Below are 10,846 nucleotides of genomic sequence, written 5' to 3' on the forward strand. Positions count from 1 at the left end.
AACAAAGAAAAGTTGCTGTACAATGTTTTATTTTGTTATTTTTTTTCTAATTTTGTAGAAAGTTCGAGGGACAGTGCAATGTCATCTTTTCATTTGCCTAAATCAGGGTAGACAACTCATGTTTATTGTGCAAAGCACAAACTATCTTGAGCAAAACATCTGTCATCTGTTTACCAAGTCTAATAATGTAAGAGACTAAAATACATTTCACTCTTTCCTGCTCTTATTCTGCAAACAGTCCTTAACTGAACCATTATTTTAAAATCCCTTGGAATAATTTGATGCAGCTGTTTTTTTTTTCATATTGTAAGTACTGACTAACTTTTTCCTGGGATTTATTGCAAGGATTTTTTCTGAGTAAAAAATTAATGAAAATATAACTCAAATAAGTAAAACTTAGATCTACCTTCACATAAATACATAATATTTTTAGAAAATCGTGAAAATAAATCGTTGCTTAGTCATGTTAGTGGTCTAGAAAGGGCTAAATGCTATATAAAGTATCCTGGAAAATAATGTTGTTTACAATTTCTACCCATACCATTTGTTGATATTTAAGAACAGGATATAAATGAAGACTCTTGACATTAACTTCAAGAATGACATTTTATTTTTTAACAAATGGTAATTGGCACAGTCATTATTGTTGCTTTAAAAAGCAATGTTAAATAAGTGTTAAATATTTTGTTTTATTGCCATCTTGGTTAAACTGAGACAGATGTTTTGTTCAGGATGAGAATTACATTTCATTTGTTGACATTTTAAAAATCATTATATTATCGATTGTTTTTACAAATTTTTATTCAGTTTTATATTGTGTGACATATTTTTAGCAGATTTGAGCAAACTTATAGATCAGTTTGTAAGTGGAGTGTCTAATATAGAAAGCTTTATTTTTTGTGTTATTTTAGAAACCTTATTTTAACCAGAATTTATTGTGTAAAATCAAAATAAGATTTGTTCACTATAGAAAATACTTGCAAATACTTAGTTCAATTTTTTTTTTATTTCATGCTTGTTTTTTTTAAAATGATTTGATAAAACTATCAATTTATAAGTCAATGATAAAGTGTTTTAATGATGATCAAGAAACAATAAGAAAATCAAGTACTAGTTGTCTCCAGTGCAGAATAAAATACTTTTACACCAAATAAAAAAGAAAGGGGTTCAAATTAATCTTGGTCGTGAGGTCCGCACCCTGCCTCTTTTGGAAGGGGGCTTTTCATTTTTGAAATACAAAAGTTAAGGATCTTTCAATCTTTACACCCATGCTTGAACCTTTGACGTTCTTAAGAACCTTTTATTTAAATATTCCAATAGTTCAGAACCTTTCTTTATATATAGCGAAAATAATGAAAGCATAAAAGAAGGATAATGAAAGCATAAATTTCCATAATGAGGAATTTTTTATAACATCTACGTGTTGAAAAAAAAGTTGCCAACTAGTATTGACATTCTAAGTTTCAAATATTACTCAAACTGTTTTACTAACTGGACAAGACTTAGATTTTGATTCAATACAAATAAGATGACCATTAGTATGAACTTTCATTTCTGTCCGTACTTATCATATCGTCATAAAACAACTTTTTAAATTGTGTTTAAAAAATGTTTGATAATGATTAAGTTTTCTTTCTAAATAATTCAAAATGTCAAGTTATTCAAGTTGATACAGTTGCATTTTAATTAGAAAATGAGTAATCATATCATATTCATGTTTGATAAAGGGTATATAAATTAGTAAGCTATTTAAAAATATATCAAAAATATCACAAGATCTTACTTGCTTATAATGAAAAGAAGTAAACTTGTAGAAGTAATACATCAAAAGCAAAAATATACAGTCAATTCAAATTGAATTTAAATATTATAAAAATGCAGTGAAGTCTGTCAAATTGGACATTGAAGAAGAAAATATCTGTTGTGAAAACATTTTATATATCTGTTTTCATATAGCAGTTTGATCATAATGCCATACATATTGTTTTTTAGAGTGGTCCAATTCAACAAGTACATTAGTAAACCGACAGGTTTCACTGTAAATGCAGTGGTTGTATCGTTGAAAAAAACTAAATTTAGGGTTGTGAACTTAAGTAGATTTTTTCTTGATAAAGTGCATACTTTTATCTTTCAAAAATTCATATACAAGTATAGATTTTTCTGTGACTTGGTGAAGTCAGTGATATAATTAAACCAGGTTTTATGTCTTGGAAGAAGTTGGTATTCTAGAGCGTATTTTTCCTTCTTGTTTAAAAATACATTTTCTGATCACAGATGGACACATGTGGTGACCATTTTAATGTAGGTTCCACATGATTTTACAGAAAATCTGGCAGTCAATTTAGATGCTTATCTTGAATTAGACAGTGAACTTCAAATGGTATTTTTAAGCACAGGGTAAAAAATAGACCTCTAAGAGTCAACTTCGGATTGTTATACTGTTGTTACATTGTTGAATTTTTAAACTTCATTGTCCTGAAATACATTTTTTAAGACATTTTGATTTTCATACTAACTTGCATTGGAGACAATTTCATCATTACATGGAGTATTCTCCCTTGCTATTATTCCTTTGAAATTAATATATGTATTATAAGTTATAAAGGATATTCTTTCTTGTGAAATTGTTCTTAAAGATCAAAGCTATGATAAGCTTTAATAACCATATGAAAAATATATTTCACATTACATACGCTATTTTCCCATTTTCAACTTCCTTTTAAGGTCAAAAGTCATCATTATTTTTATATCTGTTTGGCTTTTGCATTTATAATGTGTATGGCTGTTATTTATTATCATTTTTGGCTATATTTTGTTACTATTACCCAGGTGGTATATAAAAATACCACCTTATGTTTTGTTATCGTCATTTTGTTTTGTTTTCATTGTTTCCCACTGTGCTCAGTGGTATCTATGGTTACCTCAACGATATGTCAATGGCCATAAATATGTCATAAAAGTGGAAAAAATGAGCTTTAAAAAACATATGTTGTTGTTTATACTCCAATTATATTTTCATCAGCATCCCACTTTTGCCATCCAACATTTGACGAAATTAAGCAGTCTAATCTATTGAAAGATGCCAACCAATAGACAACTTCATTACAGTATAAAGTTATGACTACATACCCCACATTTCCACCTTATTTGTAATGATATTAATGTGTTTTATGTGTAAAGTTTAACACACTTTAGGTATATATAAAAACAAGCACCAAGAGGTCACCATACTATCTTTAACAATGAGCATATACCTACCGTAAAGTAAGCTACAAAAGGCCTGACATGCAAATCATTTTGAATAATTCAATAGAAAAAACCAATGGCATGATCATAAAATAATAAAGACAAAAAACATGACAAACAGCAACTAACAACAAACACTGCATTACAGGCTCTTGACTTTTAGACGGGCACATGCAAACAGTGACAATGTTAAATATACATGTATAAATTGGACATTAACCCTCCCATAACCAGGTACAGAGGAACAGCACAACAAATATCAAACTAAAAATCAGTTGTCTCTTCTTCAACGGGAAATCGGAAGAAGACCACTGAAAACGAGATAATTGTACTACCGACGGAAGGTTCATATGAATGATCGTATGAGCAAAAAGAGGAAAAACGGCGAAAAGACAAACAATACACAAAACACAACGTAGGATCAACAAGTTCACGTGGATCATATCTAAATTTACGGGCTCTATAAACAACATTAACGTAAATTTTAGCATGGGATATCCCGATTCTAATAAGATTTCTACGGGAACAACCAAACATTCAAACCATATATTTGCATCTACAGAATAGACTACTTTCCAGTTCTGAGTTACGTCGGCTGACCCGAAAATTAACTGCCAATGAAATGTTGAATTATTTCAAACATTAAGGATTTTCTACTCCCTGACATAGATAGCATAACCTATATTTTGGCACAGTTTTTGGAATTATTGAATTTTAGTGCCCATCAACTTTGTTGTTAGTCCCCTACCGACGAAGTCGAAGGGGACTTTAGGTTTGCACTCTGTCCGTCTGTCGTTCTTGAAGATATTGATTTGATATTTGGTATATAGTTTTATCATGACAAGTTATAGATCAAGTTCAAATTTTGTTCCGGTCTGATGATTTAATCCAGAGTTATGGTCCATAACTCTGGATTAAATATCTAATGTTAGAGTACTATGTTAAACCATATTTCTGTACAAAGAGAGATAACTATTTTTTTAAAAGACATTCTTTGTTCAATTATTTGAAGAATTTTGTGGCAGGTTTGTTAGTTATTTAGTATAAACTAATTTTCTGAATGCTATATATATAAAAAAATATGAAGAGAAATCCTTTAATTAGATAATAATCTATTTTTATTATGTATATATTTCAATTCATTACATTGTGTAGATAAAAGTTGTTGACAATTTATAGATAGTTAAAAATCTATATTAATTTGTGACAAATGAAAGAAAAAATATTTGGAACTATTAATTATATTTGATTATAATTTGAAAATAGATATACACTGTATTACATCATATCTAATTTTAGAGAACTATTAATCATATCTAATGTTTTTTCATCATGCTTATACGATATTGATTGATAATTAGTATATAGTTTTATCATGACAAGTTACAGATCAAGTTCAAATTTTTGTTTCGGTCTAATAATTTTGTGCAGAGTTATGGTCCTTGGACTTGAAATTTCACTCATACAATCAGTTTTTCACACTGTTTTTAGTCATGCTTGAAGATATTGACATGATATTTACTTTTTGTTTACACCATGGCAAGTTATATAACAAGTTAGCATTTTGTTCCAGTATAATGAATTTTTACCCGGTAGGGGACTATGTATTGCCATGCAATACTCTCAGAATGCTTGTTGTTTTAGCCTTTTAACTATTTGTATTTGAGCGCTGCTGTTGAGTCTTATGTATACAAAGGCGACTCTTGCGTACCAAGTTATAACATTGGTATCTTTGAGGAATTTATTCATATCTGGTTCCTTTTCTTGGTATTGACACAGATGGGCGATTTGAAACTTGAATATATGACAAACTAGACGATTTCAACTTACCCTTTGTCAATTTCCAATTTCCTAGCAATAACATATCCTTTGCCCCTTCGTATGGTATTTACATGTCTCAATTGATACGTTCAGCTCGTGCATGTCCCATAACATATCCTTTATATACAGGGTTGTGCTCATGGACTATTAGTCACCGATGGTATCATCAGCCTAGTAGTTAGTGCTTCATAACTGGCATGATTTATACATACATTTCCAAAATTGTCAGTTGATAAATTTAGAAATAATTAAGAAATTACGATGCCCTAAGATGGATTTGGCTTTTATTTTTAGGTCTCCTTTGGTCATATAGCTCTACACATGGTTTGGGTCTTATTAATCCTTGGCTCTCAAATATTTGGTTTTGAGCATATCTGATGGAAGATAAATTCAGAAAAGCGCTTCGACGACTACAATTAATAAAGTGTTGTTTTCAATTGTTATAGCACAGGATCGATACCGCTGTTTGGGGATTATTAGTCCTCAAGGCTATCATCAGTTTAGTAGTTAGTGCTTCGTAATTGGCATGATTTTTAACATACGTTTCCAGAGTTGGCAGTTGATAAATGTAGAAATTACTTACAAGCGAAGGTTTCGACTTCCTTCAGGCAACGTTGACCTTAGATAGATTTGGCTATTATTTTTAGGTCTCCTTTGGTCATATAGCTCTATACATGGTTTGGGTCTTATTAATCCTTGGCTTTCAACTCTCTGGTTTTGAGCGTTCCTTATGAAGGTAAATCCAGAAAAGCCTTTCGGACGCATACAATTAAGAACTATTTTCAATTTTTAAAGCACTGGGGCGATACTGCTGCTGGTGGACTATTAATCCCCGAGGGTATCACCAGCTCAGTTATTAGTGCTTCGTTACTGTCATAATTTATAACATACCTTTCCAAAATTGTCACTGGATAATTGTTATGGTCAAAGTGGCAGTTAATCATAATAAAAAAAAATATGTAAAATAAAATACCATGTAAACTTGTAACATGGAATGTTTTGCAATTCAGATGTTTAATATATGTTTTATAGAAATAACGAAATGTGGATTGATTGCCAATGAGATAACTATCCACCAAAGTTCAGATGAAGTGGATGTAAGCAATTATAAGCAACCGTACGGCCTTCAAGAATGAGAAAAACCCATTCCGTATAGTCAGCTATAAAAGGCCCCGACATGAAAAATATGAAACATTCAATTGAGAAAATTAATGGCCTAATTAATAAAAAAAAACAAAACAAATATGACAGACATGAACCAACGACAACCACTTTGTTGCTAACGATCATTCTCAATAGATGTACAGTTCGAGAGCATCAGTTGGAAGTACCTGTGGTTGATTGTTGTTGCTAGTTTGTGCTGTGCAATTGAGTCTACACTGCCTATAAGCCTACATTTCTCGTTATTATTTTTATGACCCCGCCGTAGCTGAGGGGGCTTTAAGTCTTTCCCTTGTACGTCCGTCCGTACGTCCATCCGTATGTCCCAAAATTTGTTTCCATTCTCCAACTTTAGATTGCCTCAACCAAATGTTATGAAACTTATACACAATGCTTATTACCACTAAACACAGATCAAATTTGAATTTTGGTGGCGTCACTTGTACCGTTCTAGAGTTATGCCCCTTTACAAATGGAAAAAATTGCTGAATTTTTTGTTTCCGTTCTCTAACTTAAGTTTGCCTCAACCAAATATTATGAAACTTATACACACTGCTTATTACCACTAAACACAGATCAAGTTTGAATTTTGGTGGCGTCACTTTTACCGTTCTAGAGTTATGCCCCTTTACAAATGGAAAATTGCTGAATTTTTCGTTTACGTTCTCTAACTTTAGTTTGCCTCAACCAAATGTTATGAAACTTATACACAATGCTTATTACTACAAAACACTGATCAAGTATGAATTTTGGTGGCCTCACTTTTACTGTTCTAGAGTTATGCCCCTTTACAAATGGAAAAATTGCTGAATTTTTCGTTTCCATTCTCAAACTTTAGTTGGCCTCAAACAAATGTTATGAAACTTATGTGCAATGCTTATTACCATAAAACACAGATCTAGTTTGAATTTTGGTGGCCTCACTTTTATTGTTCTAGAGTTATGCCCCTTTTACAAATGGAAAAATTGCCAAATCCTCGTTTTTATTTTCTTACTTAAGTTTGCCTCTACAAAATGTTATGAAACTTATACACAATGCTTATTACCACAAAACTCAGATCCAGTACAAAGGGTAGTGTCAGTTTTACCGTTCTTGAGTTATGTTCCTTTATAAGGTTATATGCAAGCGGGGGCATCATCTGTGTCCCATGGACTCATTCCTCATTATTTTTTTTATGATTTACTCCCACTTTAATCATAGGGTTTAACGAGGTAGAGCCAGGTTATGGGACAAAGTCACTCGCATATTTCTACAGTTTTCAATACATTCCTAGCTATTTATTAACCTTAACAGCATTTCTTTTGGTAAAAAGTCCGGTTCAGGTGCACTTATGTAATTATAGGCAATGCAATTTCAATTAGGAATTCCTATTACGGCTAAAACTGTGCCTCTTTTACGATGAAAGTTCGTGAAAAATTATATCCTAGAATGGAAAGTACATTTCTATTTTTTTTTCAAAGGTTTAAACATAGGGCTGTGCGGCAAATTTTACCATTTATATGCTTCGAACTTCTAAGAGTTTAAAATTATACTAAAATTATGTACTACCCAACTCTTCACTTTGGGTTTTCCTCAGAATTCAATTTGGCCTCTATCCATGAGTATTTATACTGGTAAAATTCCCAAGGTGTGTCTCTATTAGATGAAACATAAAGATGATATCTGAGAACCAGTAGGTAAACAAAACAAAATATCTATGAATATTATATATATTTCCCCCAAAAGAGGCGTGGTTTGTGAAACAGCTGTGTTTACAAAGTGCAACCTTCAGCAACAGTTATGTATATCAATATATTTTTTAATTATACATTTCTTAAAGACTTCATATGTAAAAATAGATTTGCATTTTTGTTTACGAATTACGAATTCAAAATGTCAACTCTTCTATAATGTATTCTCAATTCTTTTGGATTGATCATAATGTGTTTTTGAATACAATGTAGGTTAAATGGTCTCCCACATGTATTTTTTATTGCTGCGTTCAAAGGTAATTGGTGGGCTTACCAAACTGTTTAAAATATTCAAAGCATTGAATGTTTTGTACCTCACACACAGATGAACAATCTCATTCTATGGCTTTTATACACACAAGGACAGCTGTTTTAATTGAAGTCTAATAGATGCAATTATGAATCTTTGGTGAGTAGTTTCATACCTACCGGAATTAGCAAACTAAATTTTATATATATATATATATAAATACGGGGAACTATTTAAAATTCACCTTTTTTGCCGGTATGGACCAACAATGCAACCGAGAAGCGTCATATATTTGACATAATTTGTATTTGTATTATGTATACTGTATGTCTATGGTAAATCATAGGTAAATTCCGAAACAAAACATATGTATTTTTATTTATTTTGGTGATTTGCATTTAAATATGTTTTATTAATCTATTTGAAATAGCTAACAACCAGAGAGTAATGCCTAATCACTTGATATAACTTATCAACATATTTTATCGTAGTAAAAGGACGGATGTCACATGTGGAGCGGGATCTGCCTACCATTACGGAGCACTTGAGATTACTTACGGTTTATGGTGGGGTTCGTGTTTCTCAGTATTAGTTTTCTATGTTGTGTTTTGTGTACTGTTGTTTGTTTTTTTTTTTCTGGTTTTTTGTTTGTTTTGTTTTTTGCCATGACGTTGTCAGTTCTTTTTCGACTTATGAGTTTGAATGTTCCTTTGGTATCTTTCACCTCTCTTCTCTTATCTATTCTGGTTGGAAGTCATGATGAGCTCTTGTTATTATTTGGAGTCAGTTGTCGCTTGTCCATCGTTGTGTCTGGTTACTTGAAACATATACTAGACAGACAGAAACCAAACAGCAACAATCATTAGGAATGCAAGATCTACAATAAAAGTGACACCCTTCACTCATTACACGAACTATTGTACTTGGATAATGATTTTAACAAATTCCATCAAAATCTGTAATGAAAACACATAAACTGTAGGCTGCACAAGATACCAGCAATACAATATCTAAAATAAAGTCACATGAACTAAACTTTTGATGGACTATTTATTAGAGTAATTAGTCTTAAATAACATTTTTTACATATCTTTTCATATTTTTGTTTCCAAGATCTTCCCCCTTTTGACACAACTGATACAATTTAAACCAAACTTGACATGAATTATCCCTAGTGTGCTGATAGTGTACTTTAGTATTCTATCAACCAACGCGACACAAAAGAGAGGCGAAAGATACAAAAGGAACATTCAAACTCATATAAGTCGAAAAGGAACTGACAATGCCATGGCAATAAAAGAAAAAAGACCGCAACACAAAGAACAGTACACAAAACACAACATAGGGAACTGTTTATATAAGGACAAAAAGACCTGGTATAATTGTCAATGACACAACTATTAACCAGAGTTCGAATGGAGTGGATGTAAACAATTACAGGCTACCGTACGTTCACTCTATTCGATGGAAACTATTATATAAAATAATTATTCATACTACATTCAAAACGTAAAGTTGATTACTTGTTGGAATAAGTCTTGCTGGCTTAAAAGATGATCAACGGATGCCACAAGTGACATTTTACCACTTAGTGTCTACGTCATACTTATAATCCGCAGTATTTGAATGAAAATATATTCCGTCAAATTTTTACCTGACATGTATCAATTATACCAAGAATTGTCATGGTTTGTAATTGACACAGAAGGACAACTTCCATCTTTGATCTATGACAAACGTGGCAATTTTAGTTTTCCTACGGTCAACTTCCAATTTCGAGTAGAAACATACCATCTGTCCAATCTTTTGGGGTTTATATATCATTTATTCATATGTTCATTTGCAGGGTTTGGCCCAGCAAAAAAACTGCCCCACCTGGGTTAATAGGAGGAAGGAGTGACGTTGTCACTACAGACGTTCTAAGATCACCATCAATAATTGGTTGATCGTTACGACGCGTCTACATCTAAACTTTTCGTCGGAAAATGCCAGTACCAAATTAGTAATATGACAGTTGTTTTTCTCTCGTTCCTTTGATGGTAATGTTTGATTTTGTAAGATTGTATTTATCACTCTATCGTTTCAATAACGATTCGACAACTTCGTAAGAATGATATTTATAAAAATGATTGCTAATGACACAACTCTTCAGCAAATACCAAAAATATGACGTAAAAGGTTAGCAACTATAGGTCATCGTACGGCCTTCAATAATGAGCAAACCCCATACCCCATAGCAAGATATAAAAGACCCTTAAATGAAAAACGTAAAACAATTAAAACGAGAACACTAACGACCCGATTTATGTTCAAAACAATAAACGAAAAAACATATGACACCACTGAATTACAGGCTCCTGACTTGGGACAGGCACATACAGAATATAGCTGGACCAAACATGTTTGCTGGCGCGCTAAACCCCTCTCCTAACCTGGGACAGTGGTGTAACAGCATAAGAAAAACCTTTAAAAATCAGTTGAAAAGGGATTAACTCATCAGTTTGACACAAAACACAAAAACAATAAACAAAAACACAGAATACGCAAAGTTCAGATTTGAGAGTTCTCGCAGTTACTGAAAGCTAGTTCAAAGCCAATAAATGAAGGCAACAGTAGTATACCCTGTTCAAAAGTCATA

The sequence above is a fragment of the Mytilus californianus genome, unplaced genomic scaffold (genome assembly GCF_021869535.1).
Source record: "Mytilus californianus isolate M0D057914Y unplaced genomic scaffold, xbMytCali1.0.p SCAF_10, whole genome shotgun sequence".
NCBI lineage: Eukaryota > Metazoa > Mollusca > Bivalvia > Mytilida > Mytilidae > Mytilus > Mytilus californianus.